The 19,284-nt window shown below is 40.7% G+C and overlaps 1 protein-coding gene across 7 annotated transcripts in view; it reads right to left on the minus strand.

Moving 5' to 3' along the window:
- The window catches only part of PRKG1 (protein kinase, cGMP-dependent, type I), a 429,334-nt gene that overhangs the window by 89,131 nt on the left and 320,919 nt on the right, over positions 1-19,284 (minus strand). The window lies entirely within an intron of this gene.

A 19,284-nucleotide genomic window follows, 5' to 3' on the forward strand; every position in this document is an offset into this window, starting at 1 on the left:
CTACCATAATATTACATGGCCTCATTTTCAGTAATATTTACTTAGGAAATCCCAATAAGAACAAGAAGTCATAAAGCAAGTATCTAAGATGATTTTGACTCTCCATGAACCTGCTCTATAGACTAGCTGTAAAAATAATATCAAAATGAACTCTGATAAACACATTCTTATAAAAAGAAGATCCCTCATATTTATTATCTGAGAAAATTGCAACTGCTAGGAGTGAGTGTAACACGCTGATAAAAATGACTATTTTTTAACATTGTAGTAAATTAACAACACTTCTAAAAGAGTTATAAATAGTGGCTGTGAGCAGCTCTCCTCTGTCACTGTGAGAATCCTGCCACAGAATTGAGCTGACATGAAGAGAAACGAATGAGTTTCTGGCCCCAGTGGGGGTGCCACTTGTTTGACCTACAGGAAATTATGTTGCTGGGAGTATGATAAAAGTGTTAAGAGAGCAATTAGGGTTGTCACCTATCATATTCCCGGGAGGAAAGTGATGGATTCTCATCCCTGGCCTTCTGTCCTAGATGCTGCCTTGGTGATGAATCTTGCTGTTGCCTTAATGCACAAGGAAAGTGGCGGCAGCTGGAGCTCCTTCCTCCATACCCTGACATGGAGGCTGTGCCCCACTGTGCCTTGTTTCTGACATTTTCCGCCAAAACAGCTGGAGGAAACCTGACAAGCTGCACAGGAGAAATGTGACAGCTTAGGTATGTTACTGCAGGGATGGCCTTGTGCCTTGACAGACAATGCTACAGCAGCTCTTTCAGTGCAGTGCTGGGCAAACTGCAGAGTTACTCTTGTCCTGGATGAACATAGACCAGCCCAGTAAGATAGATTTTATTGCTTCAAGGGCTAGTTTGGTACGACATGCACTGACGAACACCTGAATATCAAGGTGGAAGATCCAGCAGCCAGCACCAAGGAACACAATAAAACTGTAAGCAATTACCTTGTGTCTTATACACTGTTTAAAACCATTACAGTTCTTCAAGAAACTTACATTCTCCTTTTTTTTTTTTTTTTCATAATTTAGATCAGGTATTTAAAAGTAAACTGTGATGAATCCTAGTATCATGTTTGAATGCGAGGCCAATAAATATAGGAAATAGTAGAACTACTTGCATCTGTAAGAACGAACAGGTGCAAATTTAGGCTCCCCCTCCTTCACACATCCAGCATGCAAAGGCACTGCATTGCAGGACCACATCTCCTCAGCTATTTGGTTTATAGACAAGTTATTGGACCACCATCACTTGGAGCAAAATCCTCCATATGCCGCAGTCCCCGCACCAGCTCTAGGGTGCTACATGGCTCTAAATCAAGTGAGGACTTACCTCTTTTAGTAGGGCAGATGTGCCCCAGTATGTGCAGTATTTGTAATTCAAACGCAAACTTGGAAGGACAGATGGACTTGAAATGAAACCACCTATACCAGTACTTGAAGACTACAGAGGATGGAGTGACTTGTGCATGGATGCAAGCAAGCTCGTTGCATTGAGGCATTTCTCTGCTGAGGTGAAGTACCTCTCTGGAGCAGCATTACACCATCTCCAGTGTTAAAATGGGCAACCTCTTATTTAAATTTGATTACAGATACAAAGGCTTAAAAATATGGTAGGATGAAAAAGAAACATGAGTCTAAGCTTAAATAAAATGATTGAGAACATCAAAGTAAGCTGGATTGCAACTATTTCTTAATTCATTTAACACTAAACCACTTCAGTATATATGAAGAAAATCTTATCTTTCCAGAGCTGGAAAAGGACAAAGTTCAAGCAAGATCTGAATTTGGACATAAAACCTATTGAAAACAAAACTTTAGTTACCTAATACAAATTGCTGGAGGCTTGCTTATGGTTTGTTGTCATACCGACTTGCTAAAATCCCACTGTTTCGATAATAGCAGCTACAGAACAAGAAAAAGAAGACTTTTTTTTATGTACTCAGTAAGATTACCCAGGCTTTCTTCCCTGTAATCATTATTTAGCTCAAATGCCAGCAAACCACTGCTGAGAGGAGCAGAATTTTAAGGAGGCTATACTTGTAATTTATGGGTATCATTTCTCCTAACTCATAAAACTTTACAAAATTACTTTGACAAGGATTACTTTGTACTCTTCTACTATACTGAAGCCTATTTCGTCTTCCATAACTGCAAAGCATAAACCCTGCACTAAATGACTGAGATATCTGGTGGGTTTTTGAATCTACCTGCAACTTTCACTTCACCTGCAGCAGTGAAAGCAGTAGCAAGCCCAGAAAGCTCAGTTATAGAACCGAGGTTTACAGCCAAACTATACAGACTGCTTTCGAATACAACATAATACCAAATAGTGCATACAAACAAGAAGTTAAACTTTAAATATCAGTTAAATAGCTTGTATTCATCCTGGTTTTGTACATGTGCTTGCATGTGACAATGTGTTTGAAGAGGGGGCTGGGGTTATTCCAAACCTTTGGGCCATAATTTGAATGGAGCATTACTAGCTGATCCTTCATGGTATCAGAGCAGAAACACACAGACAGCATTGAAAACCAATCCATCAGAAATTCGAGGTGCCACAGAGAAACACCAAAGGTAATAAATAGTAAGAAAACATGTTCTAACATCTCTCTCGTCACCTTTCCTGACTAAATTATGATTATTCCCTCTTTTCTGAAAAACAAAAATAAAAATCAAATGAACGAGTCAATAATATTTTGTTACAGCTTCTATCCCTGTGTCAGTGCTATCTTTCCAAAAGAAAACCTGATCTGAATCCCTTGGTATCATTTTATGATGCGTCTTAAATTCACATGCTCACCAAATGCATAAGAAAGCCAAATGTTAGCAGTATCCTGCTAAAGATGCAAGAAAATATCCCACACTGTTTTCTGAAAATAGCACTTACCAACAGTTACAAACTACAGCTAACAAAAACCAGATGAACACAGTTTCCTGTGGCCTTTCTAATCACTACATCTGGGCTGGTGAATTAGATATGAGTCAGCCATGCTGCAGAAGCCAAAGCATCATTTTTCTAAAGGCAGGTAGCACCACAGAACATAGCAGATGAAGTTGGGAAGTGCGCCTACAAACCTGCAAGAAGTGCTCCCAGCTATCCTCTCATCAGCTGTTCACCAGGTATTAACACTTGAAAGCACAAAACATCAATTACTAGAGCACAGGAGCATGCAGCCAGTATGAGATATTTTGAAAAAGCCCTCTCTTTATTAATTTTAACCAGCTTTTCTTATTGCTTCAGGGAAACAAAGAGATTATTGGTGACATCAGGGTGCGCAGGACACTTGAAAGTGGAGTACTTATAAGCTATTATCTTAGGCAGGCTCTGCTCTGCCTTTTCAGCAGAGTAACTTGCACAAAGCCTCTGCTTTCTGCTGTCCCTTGGGGAATCCATCTAGTTGGTAAGGGAAATCCAATAAAGGCAGAACAGCTGTGAGAATGCGTTTAGGAAATACACTATGGATACTCAGCTGAAATTGTTCTCGTTGTACAGTCTTTAAAGAGCAAAGAGGAAAAAGAGATAAATATCTCCTTTATCCTGTGCGACTGAGTCATGCATGGAACATTATCTGGCTTAAAACACTGTAATTGCACCAATCTCGTTGAGGCTCGACTTGCCAAGCATACCGCAGTACATGCCAACACTGATCGCAACACTCATTCAGTCTTCTTCCAAAAGTCCAAGCACATCACACCAGCAGACTCAAAACCCTGTCTGAAGAGCACACAAAGGTACACAGCACAGCTTCATTTCCAGCTTCAGCTGACTTGCAGTCACAGATTTTTGGATGAAGTTGTGGTAATTCAGTTTCCACAGATAATTTGATGTGGAGAAATCTTTGGTGACGGTTGGTTCATTCCCCCCTAAACTTTCCGTTTTCCTATTCATTGTCTTCAGGATTTTTAGCAATCATTTGAGTTTTTAGGAGACTTCCTGCACCAGGACTGCACAAGTCTGTACTATATGTATGGATTTGCAATTTTCCTACATTTACTTTCAGCACTGGACCCTGCTCAGGACAATTACAAAACTCCCAGCCTATCGACCAATTCCAAAACAAGGACCTTTGTTGTACCACCTTATATGACAAGGATCTAAAAGTTAGAACAACTGACTCCAGTTTAATTTCTGCAAAGAAAAGTTAACAAGGATTTCATATTTATTAATACGTATAGATACTGTCGTGAGGGCCTGAGGAACAAAACCTTGCTCATTTACAACCTTCTACTTTTCCTCCCAGAAATGCTAATTTTCAAGCATGTTACAAAGGAGATTTGTACAACTGCTGGTTTTTGCATCTGTTATTACCAGCATCACCTGAGCCTTTTCTTTACTGGAAGCACTGTTGCTTCCTCCTGCTTCATTATTTAATTCTCATCACAAGAACAAAGACCTTGGGCTTTTTTTATACTCCTTTGAATCTTCATTGGTTTTACTTCAACCCCATTGCACCTTTTCTCTGCTCATTTGATCCTGCATAGAGCCATTGTGGGGAAAACACAATCTCTCCCAGATTCTCCCAGATCCCCCAAAATCCTTCTGGACTTCTCCCATTGCAGTGCAAGGTAGCCAATACCTAGTCCTTTGCCACATCTTTTAATGACTTAAACAAATTAAAAACCAATTATGCCTGTAATTCACAATAGATCAGTAATGAGGAAGTAATTAAGATGGTCCCTATGTAAAACAACTCAGAAGTATGAGATGACTGATGTTTTCTTTGAAAGAAAAACTGTCCTTTAAGGGCACTCGTGTCCTGCCACACACATTACATTGCTATTCCAAATGGCAAGTGGGCAACAGGAGTGTTTTTAAGGCATATTAAATTATCCTATTTGAGATCGATTAAAAGTGGGGCAAGTCAGAATGCTAGAAACTGGAGCTGCATGCACCCTCTTTCCAAAAGGAACCTACCTACCATCCTTGATCTGTCAGTATAGGGCTAGACAAAGCCAATAGACAAAGAAACTTGCATGTATAAACAGGGAAGCACCTATCTGTGTAGACTTCCTCAAGACGAGTGGCATTATGATTGAACAGAGCGGGCATCATATTTTATTCAGTTTTGAACAATTTAAGTTGTAAACATGGTTGCATATGAACAGTCCTGCTACTTTTCTAATTAATTTTACATTTTAAATTCTATAAAATGCTCTTTTGAGAGTATTTTGAAAAGGAAATAGAAAGTTGCAAACCATAAAATTTTGCAAATATTAATAGCAGAAAAGTAATTTGCAGAACAGCAGCAACAGAATTTGGCATCCAGAGCCCCATGAAATGGGGGCCGACCCATTTTCTTTGTGAAGCACTCCAGAGCTGCTCTTTGGCATATTATTTAATAAGTCACTAGAGATAAATACAAACAGGGAATAGAAAAAAAATTGCACTTTCTAATAATTACCTCATGTTAGTATATATTGATATTTTAACCTTGTTAAAGAATCAAAGACTTTGGTGGGAGCGAAGTCCTATTATTAGTAAACCAATTAATTTTCAAAACATTTTAATGAGCAGAATTTCATCCAGCTAAATAGCATGGATAAAATCTGAGATCAAAGTCTAGCTAATAAAAACAGATGCTCTTCTGATTAACCTGTACAGAACTGAACAATCAGATTAAGAACTTAGGGGTTCTGTTTAGTTTTATCTTACTCTATATCAATCAGGGAAGTCTAGTGAAATATTGTCTTTGAATGAAATTACAGGGATTTGTACATGCCTGTTTCTTTACAGCTTATTCAGACCCTGCAGGACAGACCTGCTGCTCACAAAGGCAGGACCCATGGGCACAGGAAAGAAACAGAAGTCCTACACCTCTCTTGTTCTGTCTATGACACAAAAGATGAAACTCACAAAAGAGCTTTTACATTCTCAAATGAAAATTGGAAAAGAAATATGAAAGCTACTTCTCCCATTATCTGTTAATAAAAGATTAAGTCAGAAAGTAAGATTTCCAAAGAATCAGGGCAGTGATTAGCAGAAGTATGCAATGCAAACAAATCTTAGCAAAGCCTAGCATCAATCTAGCCACCTTTATTCCAAACTCTGCACTCATTAATTAAATGCTTCTTATCAGCTGGGAAGGTCATTTTGATTTTGTTCTTGGAGTACAAGGGAGCCCGGTTCTTGTTGGCCTCTCAGTACAAGAGATCCTATTATTGGCAAAATTTCATAATGCTCATCACATGTTCATAACAAGGGAATGAGATAAAATTCATGCCAATAACCATGAATTTCAGCACAGTGGACTTCATCACGTATCAAATAATCCAGTAAGCCATGCCTATGTTGGTGAATAAATACCATCCGATGGTACAGTTCTAGCAGCTCCCACTATGAAGGTATATCCGCTGTCTGTGAAAAATAACCTCCAAGCAGTGAGCCACTTTTATTCCAGCTAAATCTGAATGCAGAGGTTTGCCTCTGTGGCACAGCAGTGCTGTGCAGATAACCCAGCTGACTTTGAACATCTTAAATGAGTTTGGGGACTGCGAAGTCTCGCTCTGCTGCCACAGGGCTCAAAAGGACACAGCTCCAGCCCTGGATCCCCATACGGCTGCTGGCACATATGTTCACTAATTCCCTGAACATGGTGCTTTTTTTTTTTTTTTTTTTGTAGGAGTGACATTTTTCAAATAAACATGACTGCTTTCCTCTTTTGTTTATAGAAATGAGAGGGAACATAGAATCATAGGATCCTCAGAGTTGGAAGGAACCTCTGATGGCCATCTAGTATAAGCCTGGCATTGAAGCACACTTAATTTCATCACCATAGCTGTTTCAGTATGCAAATACTGCCAAGAACACCATCGCCAAGATTGCTGTGACTTCGTAAGTAAACTGAGGACTTCTGCAGCTGCAACAAAATTTGGGAGAATTTCTGGGTTCAGGGGTCTGAATTAATATCCTTATTCTGTGGTTGCCTCATCGCTCCCATCATTCTTTGGAGAACTCTCGAATGCCAGGAGAGACGCAGTGTCATGTTGCACTAAATCAAAGCACCAGACAATTAAAACACTTTCTTTCCACTCTTTCACTATCTTTAATCTGGAATCTCTATATGGGAAAAGTATCTTCTACAACCATAAAAGGAAGGAGACAAAAAAAAAAAAAAAAAAAAAAAAAGGAAAAATAGGGCTATAACATTAACTAAAAAAATTCAGATTTAAAACTATAAAACAATTTATAAATTAGCTTGCATTCCTATGAGGTCCCCTGGCTTAGAAAGACTATATCTATTTGTAAAACGTCAGGCTGCTCAAGGACACACACTGGGGTTCACTTAAAACCTAATTTTTTCTTATAATTTATTTGTAGCAGCCTGGCAATATACCACAAGCCCAAAAGGCTCAAGCTTTTTGCAGTGTTCAAAATACTTTCTGCTCTCCTAGGTACAGGGATCTCTCAAAAAATGCCAAAATCCTGCAGTCTTTCTCAGAGTCTCCAGGACTCCAGAGAAGGACACATGATGCAATTTTTAAGATACAACTATATACTGTGAAGCATATTGCTAAGTCCTCGGTTCTTGTGGCCCCCCTGAGACCCATGCAGACGAGATATATTCCCATTTCCATTGCAATAAAAGAGAGGGCTCAGCAGCTTTCTGAAGCCAATAGCTACAATAATCCCTGTTAAATGCCAGCCTGTTGGGTTTAAATTACCTCTGTTAGTACTTTTTTCACAGAGAATCTTTTGAATGCAGCAGCTGCAATTCAACTAATTACAAGCAAAGTAATACAATGGTTACTTTCTCGACTAAAACCTTCACCCTGGCACTAAAAGCTTTAAAAACTGTGATACAAACTTCAGGTCACCTAAACAATAGGAACCAGAGGCCTTTTTATGCCAGCCTCTTCATTTTCCTTAAAGAAGATATATTCAGACTAAACTTGAATAGAGCACTAAGAGAATTTTAGATGAGGATTGCAGATGCAAGACAAGAAAGAAAATCACAACTAGAGTCATCTTTAGTTTAAAGTAGTACACTAACCTACAGTAATGTAAGGTGTTGGAAACACCAAGCTTCAAAACAGAAAAATATTGAGTTTCACATTCATTCCAGCTCTTTTCACAAGGCCTCAGCTATTACTGGAGGAAATTTCAACATGTTCAAGAGAAAGGATAAGAAAATCACAGGGAAGCCTCTGCCAGCAAATGAGGGGAGTAAAGCACATTGCCTCCCAGTTATTTGCAGACTCCAGGTGATGGAACAAAGCTTTAGTCCACAGCTTTTGCATAAAAGCTTGTGTGTACTTTCTGCAAATCTTTCTAGGCTATTTATGGACTGAATCATAGATTACACTTCTTTTAATCTCCAAATATTTTCATCAAGTTTTACTTTGGTTAATTACTGTCAACAATGCAGAGATAAGAAGGTGCTCTTGACCAACTCTGCAATCAAGTGTGTAGACAAGCTGGCTCTAGAAAGAGACTGCACACCAGCTTGATATGAAGGAGCTGTATGTCTTCAGTCAGTCAGTTCCTTGGTAAATAATTGTACATGTTTACCTCTTCCTGACTTAATTTCAGTTTTTCTTCCCCCATGTTACATGTGACCCTGTCTACTCAGATGTAGAAGACGAGAAACTACTTAGAAGATTAATATTTTGACAACCAAATGGCTTATATGGCACTGGGTTTGTGGGCACTGGATGGGATTCAACTTTCTCAAAGGGGAAGAAGGGTCCTTGGGGAAAAGCTAGCATGGCTCGCTGCGAGGGCTTTAAACTACGTCTGAAGGGGGACAGGGGGGATAGTGAGCCTTCCCATGACAAGGTGTGGGATGGCGTAACTAGATTAGAGGAACAGGGTCCTAGCAGGGGCCTTGAAGGACCCACTGCCTTGAGAGGTGCTGGCAACACAGCATTACATATGAAATCCTATGATGATGAGGCAGTGGCTGCTGGGGCAATAGGAGAAGGCAATGGAAAACATCAAGGGATATATTTAAAAGGAACTAAGGAGTTATCCTTTAAGGAGGTGACAAGACCGGCTGCCCAGCTGAAGTGCCTCTACACAAATGCATTCTTGGGAAATAAACAGGAAGAGCTGGAAGCTACTGCACTAGCCAACAAAATACCCTGGGAAATTGTCCCCATGGGCAAGGGTGCAGAGCAGAGCTGACAGATCTTTAAGGAAGCTTTCCTCAGTGCGTAAGAGCTCTCCACCCCCAGGTGCTGCAAGTCAGGAAAGGAAGGCAAGAAACAGGCATGGCTGAACAGGGACTTGCTGGTCAAATTGAAGAGCAAGAAAAAAATGCACAGGCAATGGAAGCAAGGATAAGTACTGTGAGAAGAGTATAAGGAAGCTGCTGGGCTGTGCAGGGATGGGGTCAGGAAAGCCAAGGCCCAGTTTGAATTGAACTTGGCAAGGGATGCCAAGAAGAACAAGAAAAGCTTCTGCAGGTACATCAACCAGAAAAGGAAAGTCCAGGAGGGCATACTCCCCCTACTGAGTGACACAGGCAAGCTGGTAACAGCAGACAAGAAGGCTGAGGTACTAAACAACTTCTTTGCCTCAGTCTTCTCTGACGACTGCTTGCCACACAGCCTTCATATGTTTGGTTTGGCAGGAGGGGACTGGGGAAGCAATGTCCCTCCCACTGTAAGCGAAGATCAGGTTTGTGACCACCTGAGGAACCTGAACACCCACAAGTCTATGGGTCCCAGTGAGATGCATCCCAGAGTCCTGAGGGAATTAGCTGATGCAGTTGTCAAGCTACTCTCTATGATATTTGAAAAGTCGTGGCAATCAGGTGAAGTCCCCAGTGACATGAAAAAAGGCAACATCACACTTCTTTTTAAGAAGTGTAAAAAGGATGATCCTGGGAACTACCATCCTATCAGTCTCACCTCTGTGCTGGGAAAGATCATGGAGCAGATCCTCCTGGAAGCTACCTTAAGGCACATGGAAGATAGGGAGGTGATATGGGAGAACCAGCATGGCTTCACCAAGGGCAAATCCTGCCTGACCAACCTAGCGGCCTTTTATGATGGTGTCACTGCAACGATGGACAAGGGAAGAGCCACTGATGTCATCTATCTGGACTTCAGTAGGGCCTTTGACATGGTACCCCACAGCATCCTTCTCTTCAAATTGGAAAGATATGGATCTGATGGGTGGCCTGTTCAATGGGCAAAGAAGTGGCTGCAGCACTGAGTCCAGAGAGTGGTGGTCAATATTTCCATGTCTGGATGGAGAATGGAAATCAGTGGTGTCCCACAGGCATCAGTGCTGGGATCGATACTCTTTAATATCTTCATCAACAACGTTGACAGTGGGGTCAAGTGCACCCTCAGCAAGTTTGCTGATGACACCAAGCTGTGATTTAGGTTGGATATAAGGAAAAAGTCTTTTACAGTGAGGGTGGTGAGGCACTGGAACAGGTTGCCCAGAGATGTGGTTGATGCCCCATCCCTGGAGACTTCCAAGGCAAGGCTGGATCAGGCCCTGGGCAACCTAATCTAGCTGCAGATGTAGATGTCCCTGTTCACTGCAGGGGAGTTGGACTAGATGACCTTTAAAGGTCCCTTCCAACTGTAAGGATTCTATGATTCTGTGATTCTATGACTCTATCCAGGACCAAAAGGAGCTCACCTCTATATCTGACATTACTATCCCCATCTCAGCACATTGCAAAAGTCATTCAGACATGGCAGAAGTCAGATGTAAGAACTGGAAATAAATAATGCTTTTTCTCGACTTGTAGCCAGTTTATTATTGGGCTCCTGGTTATGTTACTAATTCCTCACACAGCATTGACTTGGGCTGGTCACAACACTGAAGTTACCTAAGGGAATAGATAGCTTAGTTTGGAAGAAATTCTAAAACTTCTTTTTGTGATATTAGCACAGCCAATATTTTTAAAAATTCAATACCAGGATAGTCTAAAATGGATTTAAACCCAAAAAATCAAAGTCAAGCCAGAAAACTCATCATCTCTCCTTCCATATTTAATGCTTAGCCCCTCTTGCCAAATTTATATCCTTTTCAGTGGCTTGCAGTCTCTGTTTGAAAGCAAAAAAAGTCAGACTTACATTATTATGCAGTCTAAGACAACTCATTTGAGAAGTTCCCAAATATCTTGTACCTAAAATCACACCATGGAATGGGAAAATAAAATAGCACCTAGGATAAATGATGATTAGCCTGCTTTAATAATCATTATCATCTTAATAAGATCACGGTAGAAAAATTTCTAAAATGTTCCAGCTTCTTTCCAATTCTATAATTGAAAACATTTTTTCACTTAATTATAGCATGATTGAGGAAATAATGAAATGTAGCACGTGCCTAGAAGATGTGCGTTTTACAGCTTTTGACTTCAGGAATCAAGAACTTGCTTTTACAAAGCCCAGAGGCTGGTGGAAAAAAAAATTATATGAATTTAAATCTCAGCCCCTTTGGCTGCCACGAGGAAATTGTTTCATCAGGAAAGTTTTGCCATATAAATGTGTAACATTTGTTTCAGCCTGAACAAACCCAGTAAAAAAATGAAACAAAGGCTGGCCACAGCCTTAGTACTTAGTAGAGAGGTGGGATGAGGGCAGTATACTGGGGCCAGGCACATCTCCACCCAGGTGGGAGAGCTGGGCAGCAGTAAGCATGAGGCACTCTTGTCCCACCCAGGCTCTCTGCTACGCTTGTTTTATTCCCTTCTTTCCTCCCACTGCTTTTTGCAGCAATTTTTTTACATGAGCAGGAGCCATGAAGATACCCCACTGGGTTATAAGGTAAGAATTTTTGGCATCCACAACAGCTAAGAGGTAGGACAGAGTTGTGGCGGGAGGTGGGACAGCAAGCCAGGAGGGTTGCATCTTGTTCATTATCTCTTAGAGAAAAGCAGTGAAATGTTGGGCTGAGAAAGGAGATGTGAGCTTGATGAATGACTCAGAAAAAGACAGCTGGGGATTGTTGTTTTCTTAGAGAGATGACAGAACAGGGAAGACAATCATAATTAAGGAAATCAGTATGGCTGCAGCATTTGTGCCAGGGTAGATTGGCAGCATGAGAGCAAATGGAATTGTGGATAAGGATTGCGCTTAGAGGATAAAAAGAAAGAGGAGGCTCAGAGCCTTAAACCTGCAGAGCATCACCTGCTGCCAGACTGAGGGAGGAAGACAGGGCCATGGGAGGGAATGAAGTCTTGGTGACCCCAAAGAGGGATGGATAGGACTTTCCTCCAGCCAAATGCTTGCTAATGGAGCTGATTCAAGGCCAATGCTTTAACAGAGCAGGTAACTCAGTAGTAGTAAAGGCAGCATGGTCTTGTCTGTAACAACGATCCAGAAACAAAGGGTTAACCTAATGCTGAGGTTGGGGTTCTTGGGTTCATCTCTTTAAAAATAAAACCAAGTATATTGCATCTGGACAGATTATTTGTATTCACTTTAAAAATATTTGGCATAGGATGGAAGGATTATTTCTCAGATAAACATTAACATTTCTAAAATACTGCTTAAAGGCTGAGACCCACGAAAGTGCACACTGTCCCCTTAAATCTCCTTAAGTCAACAACTTTAAAGGCAGTATTTGTTTAACTAAGAAAAGAATTTCTAAGTGCTTATTTCAATCGAAACAACACAACCAGCATGTGAAGAAGTATGCATAAGCTGAAGATGGCTGTGATATTAACTTCATTTCTACTTGAACTACATTAAATATCACAAAAAAGCAATTGTTTTGCCACTCTCAATAATTTTCAGGATTTGTACCACTCTTTCTTCATACTTCATTGAAGCATGCATTAAGGCAGCCTTCAGTGCAGAGAGTATTCTTCCCGTATGGGTAAATACTTCTTGGAGAAAAAAATAATAAAAAAAAAATAAATAAATAAACCATCCTTTAAGTTCTGTTTGCAGGGCTTTGCAGCATCCCAGCTATGAAGGTTAGAAGAAAGCTTGGCAGCACAGCTCCCATTCCAGCGGTGGGGTCAGACCAGTTCAAGCCATGTCCCACACAACTGGCACAGTTACAGCTCATTGCCTGCTTAAAAGCAAATTTAAAATGGAAACTCAGAGCCCCAGATGAAATTTTTAAGGCTCACTAATAACATGGATCATCCTAGCAAAATATTAGTAGGTCATTAATCACCTATAGCAAGGAATGTTTCTAAATAATGCTGCATATAACCTGACTCTTCCGTGTTGAGTGAACAGACACCTTAGGCAGATATTTATATCAAAAATATACATAAATAATACGCTCTTACTGGGAAAACCATTTCTGAAAATCTCCTTTTGACTGTTTACTACAGGAGCCAAACATAAATGTAACATGAGCTTTCCACATGAAATACCAATGCTGTAACAGGAGCACCATAGTGTCTTTCAAAAGCTATGCTCAGATTTCGTGCTTGCCTAAAATAAAACCTGACTTTGTTCAGTGATAAACACAATCTGTTTATTTTTAAATGTTAAAACACTAAGGATGGTATTTCCAGTTGGTTTCCATGCTTCACGCTCCCAGTAGCTCTGCTGGTTGCAGCTTCCCTTTGGGAACCTCACCGGTACCAAACGGGGACAGGGACAGGCTGAACAAGATGGATTTGCTTTAATGCACTGCGTACTTAGAAGCTTAACTGTATCGTTCACAGGAACAGCCAGTGACACTTATTTTGTGTCCAGTGGCTGCAACCAAAACTGGAGCTGCTAGAGCCTGATTTTGCACTGCCAACATGGAAAGGTTCCACTGCAAAGTCTCGAAATTGGGAAAAGATCTATGCCAAGACTTAAAAACAATGCTGATGACAAGAGTTAATTTCAGAGCAGGACTCCGGTAGAGAGATAACTGTCACAAAATAGAAATATATATGGCATAGAAACAGCAGACATTCTAGGAAATTCCTTGTGCTTATGAAGGGAGAAAAACAAACCTTAAGAAACCTGATCCAGTCCTTGCACCTATCATCCAACCCCAGTGTGCACACATTTCCCACTGCTAATACAGCCAGCACTGCTTGATGATCTCCAGTGGCTGGACCCACTCAGGCTGCAAAGCTCCTGTCTCTAGCACATTGAGAAGAGCTAAATGGCAGCTTTTCACTGGAAAGGTGGATGTAATGCACAGAGGCCCATCCCTGCGCTACTATCAGCCTGACATTACATGTTCAGCAACTCTTTGCCTATGGCAACTCAGATACGTTTTGCAGGGTGGCATACCGCAAGCTGGAAAGGTAATTAGCCCAGCAGATATCATTAAACGCATCTGCAGAAATGATTTCTCTCTTCAGTTTATTAGCTAGATGGGCCAAGATGGGCTGAATAGTTTTTTTGCTGCGGGACACAATACCACCATAATTTCACTCCAGGTTTTCGGTAGCTGTAGCTGCTTACCTGCCATCCTCTGCTGCAAGAACCATGCTATGTGTGCTCTTCAACAGAAAATAGCTCCGGCACTTAAAACTGAAAATGCCTGGGAAGAGAAGCCACTTCTTTAACACACAAAAGCAACAAAGAGAATGGGATTTCTTGTTGCATGGCTCAACAAACATTTTTGTATATTACAGCGAAGTTCATAAGCCTTTATGGCCCACAGAAATATTTGCTTTTGTCTGCATTTCCTGGAAGATGCAGTTTGTGTTTGGGTTCTCTGAGTTTGCCAGCTCTCCTGCTTGCTTGCATTCACTCCCTATGCCGTAGGCTTCCATGCCTGCCCAGTGCCTTTTGGGATGCATCAAATGCTGGCAGGCATTGGCTGAAAAACAAACAGGTTCAGCATCCTGAGGGATAGTAGCAGGGCCATGGATGGGATGCATAAGAAGATAAAGACAGCTAAACAGCAGGAGAAAGAAAGCTTTGTTTGCTTCATTAAGTTTTACATGCGAAGAGTCGGGTTAAGCTCAGGTCTGGAGAGCAATTAAATTCCCCTGCTCCCAAGAAAATGGGAGAGGCTCCTGACAGAGGGCAGGCGGTGCCAAACTTTGCTCTTTGTTCTCGCTCAGGAAAAGAAAGCGCAGAGCCTGGTCTGTGAAAAGCTCAATTATTTGCAGAAATGCTCCTTGAGGCATGATGCTGAGTCATAACTGTATGAGGGCATCAGATTCTCCTGTCTAGACTGTTGGCAATACAACTTTGAAGCCTTTCGGGTAAAGGTGATATTATATCTCTAAAGCTCTGCCACAGAGAGACGTTTTAGCTCATCACCAACCACATGCCTCAGACAGAACAAGAAAAAAACCTCCAAAAATCAACAATTGGGTACTCCAGGCACAAGCAGATTACATGCTCTACAAGAGAACATTGCTTTTTTGATGTCTTACTATAGATTTCAATGAGCATCACTTGAAAAGGGTGATCTTCAAATGGTATTTTAATATAGTAGAGTTCCTAACAAACTAGAATTAAATAGGCATTCATGCAGACAAACTGCCAGCTCCAGTCTTATAAATATTTCATCCTTAATTCTGAGCATGTCCATGGCAGTTAACGATGTTACTGAATGGTTGGATGGGAGTAACGTGAAATCTGGAGAATAGATGTTCAAGACTAGGCTTCCCACTGGCAATACTTACAAGCAGCCACTCAGAGGCGTTTTCTTTTCTTAATCCCAAAGGAAATAAAGCTGCTCTCCATTAGGCTGCTAAAAGGGAGGGATCTTGTCCAGCCATCTGTCTGTGTGCCACGGACAGACGGCAACTCCAGAAGGGACAGACCCCAGAGGAGTTTCACTGCAGCATGAGTCATATCCCTTGGAAGTACCATTGCGTCTCTGTAAATCATAGAGACAACTATAGCCTACTGACCCCTAAGTAAAGTGCCAGTGGGATGTGCAGCACTCTGAAAACGTTTACAAATCGGAACAGACATAGATTATTTCATGGTGGTACAGAACTATGCAGTCCATCCAACATTCCTTAAGTGCTAATCTAGTTTTTACTGTTTCAACATTTTTTCCATCTTCTTAACTCATAATTCACGTTTTGCTCTTAGCAAAACCAAGGTCTGGATTCCTGGTTTGTAGGAGTTAATTTGTAGCCAGTATCTGATGCTGAAGAATGGCAGCAGGTTGTGATCCTGACTTGCCTGACAGATCAGAAAGGGAACAAGCTGTGCAAGGATGACACAAGCATACAGTAGAGCTACAGAAAAGTCATCTTACAAACAGCAAAGGTGGAGATTTGCTTTCCTAAAGAGCTGAATATCTTGGGTGACAAAAGTTACATTGAAAAGTGATTATGTATTGTTCATAAAACTCAGTAAGAGAACACAATTAAGAAAATAACAGATGATACGTACTAAATATAAACCTGCACCAGCTTGTTCTTTAAAGGATGGGGGTTTTATATTAATATACTATATTAATATAATATACTACGGCTAAATCATGACTGTGTTAAGATCACCAATTTAAATGGCCTACTATTTGTACTTGAACTATTTGGCATTCAGAATGAAAGCCAGGACAATGTATTACTCTCTGTTTTACAATTACTTTGATATGCTTCTATAAGGAACATTCTGTTTTTGAATCACAAGCCTTATTATCAAATAGTCTGTATCATGATGATACCTTAGAACAATCACAAAATGACTCAGCACTGCATCCCAACACCAGGTTACTACGCATACTTGCAGAAAGGCATTCGGTTCTCTATGTATGAAAATTTTATAAAGGACAGTTATTGTAAAGGGAGTCACAAGCCTGATGTGAAAGGCCAAATCCGTCCCCATGACAAAGAGGAGATCTGAATAGGAGCCACATTAAGGCATACCCCACCTGGCTCAACTATAAAGTAAGTCCCTTACCCTGGGAAGCAGCCATCTCAGGAGGAGGCAGAAGCAGGCATCATATTTTTGGAATGCCATGGGTGCAATGATACTCAGGGATGTATGCGTAAAGATGTGCATTTCTGCTTGCATGATTTAGGAGCTGGGCAAAGGAAAGAGACGTAGCATGAAAGCTTTGCTTTCTTTTTTCCCTATGATTACATACGGTGGTAAACCTGATCCGAGGGTTAGCCAACAAGAATTATCCTCTCTGTACCACAGGCGGTTACACAGAGCACCTGGAGGGCTGCAAGCAAATCCACGCACCTCTCACCCTGCAGTAGCTCAGGCTTGTGCTTCTGCATCCCCAAGAAGCAATGTTATTTGTTTACTCTAGAGCAGTCAAGAGAGAATTATGAAGCTGTGCTGCATGTTTCGGTTTCACTTAATGCTTACAAACCTGAGCAGAGCTAGCGGGAGGATTTTCACTGAAACATTTTGCTAAGGAAATGTGTGATTTTCTCTGGAGGTCTTCTATCGGTGCTTTCAACCCCCATCCTATTAACGTGTTTGTGATTGTGGGTTTTTCTTTCTCCCAGCCAGAAGCATCTGTCATAAACCAGCACTTCGGTATTTTGACAAATGAATGAATGATTCCACACAAATGTCAACACTGTTTAAAACGTACAAAACAAATTAGTGAAATTTGCTGTGAGACAGAAATCACTATTCCTTTCCTTTTGCAATGCACAGGTGCTGTGCCTGCTTCCAGGGGACAGCCTGGAGGACTCGGCCTTCAGTCCTTCATGGCTACTTCACATTCCCCACGCGAAGAAGCAAATTGCAGCCTAAGGCTTATGCTCTTTTAAATAAGCAGGAATTACCAGTTCTGATCCCTACATTCATTTCTATCGCTAACTGGTTTCACTCCTCAAGGGGATACATCCCCAAATTGTGCTGTTCTAATATCTTATAAGAACATATAGCTCATATGAACAGTGTTCTAGCAGCTTAGACATCTAACAAAAAGTAGCAATATAATACTTCTGGGGTATTGCCTGCACATTACTTATTTCAGCAATAGGGCTTCTATTCAAGCTCTGAAATAATGCTAAGGGATAAAGACATCAGAAGAAAATTCTGCAACACAAACTGCAGCAAGTGGACTTCATAACAACAAAACCCTTGTAATTTTGCTTTCTTTCATTTGGCAAATTCTTGCGGCCCCATGTTATATATATATTTTAAACTCAGCAGGAAGAATAGGATGTTTGCTCTGTAGGACTGTATTATCAAAGGAAAACAGATAGTTTCAGTTCCCAGGGTATGATTCAGCCATTAAAAAAAAAGCCAGAACTATTAATAATATGTGCACTCATAAACTAATGATTATTATCTTTAAGACTCAGAAAAACCTGATTATTTATTAACTTCAGTCATGATGTTGGCTATGAGCATGACTTCCCTGGTAGAAACTGATGCAACTTTATATTCTTTATGTTAGGAGTAGGAAAGCAGGTACTTTGGATTTACTTATTATCTCCGAATGGCTGTTTTTTTCCAAAAGAACATTTCTGTTTGATAGACTAAATAAAAAGGCAGATATTTGTGTTCTTTCTCTCAGACAATACAAAAAAGCAGATGATTTTGTGCAAAGGCCTTCTATTAATATGACTGTCTACATTCCTTCAGTAACTGATGTATTGCCATTATTATGTATTTGATGTAAACAGGCTTCTGCAACACAAAGAGGCTATTCAGAATGCAGAGCAAGGCAGGCAATTGATAAGACACAACGGACTCCAATTCTGATGTTCACTGATCTTGCTTAAGTATATAATCATTTGTTTTCCCATCTTAATGCAGTGATTACTGTTGTTCAACTGGAATGGGTTTTGTTTAGTGTTATTACAAAATAAAGCTGCATCTGATTTCCAAGTCAAATGCCCTGAAATCCAAGAAATGTGAAAACATATTTGACAATGAAAAAATCAAGCAGCTGAACCCCCCAGTTTCATAATTTCATTGCTTAAATCCAACCCTACTCAAGCTTTTTCAGTGTTCATCTGAACACAGACATTGAAAAACCCCTTGTGGATATGATTTTTTAGCTAATTACTTCACTTTTTCTGCTTGAAAGTGTGGATGTAGGAATGCAGAGAATTGGCAGAACACCTCTTGCTGCCAAGCACAGCCTCAGCGAGCACCACACAGCCAGGAGGGAGATGCGGAAATCTGGGTGAGCAGTAGCTGTGTACCTCAGATCTTCACCTCTAGGATAGATGGGAGAAGACATGGACAAGCCCTCACTGCTCACAAGATAGTTTCGCTTAGGAAAAGTATTTGGAATAAAAAGTCAGGTGTGAGACCTTTAAATGACACAATAGAAGTCATCTTAAAACCAAAAACTCCATGTATGACTCTCCTTCTAACTCATCCAAATCAGATGGTTTTGCTGCATTCCCTCATTGCTGAATTGCCTTGATCCTAAAGAAAGCCTTAGTCTATGCAAGTCTGGGAGAGCAACTCCTGGACACCTTGCCACAAATCTAAAATGCTGCTAG

This window comes from Numida meleagris, unplaced genomic scaffold, assembly GCF_002078875.1.
Source record: "Numida meleagris isolate 19003 breed g44 Domestic line unplaced genomic scaffold, NumMel1.0 unplaced_Scaffold119, whole genome shotgun sequence".
Classification (NCBI taxonomy): domain Eukaryota; kingdom Metazoa; phylum Chordata; class Aves; order Galliformes; family Numididae; genus Numida; species Numida meleagris.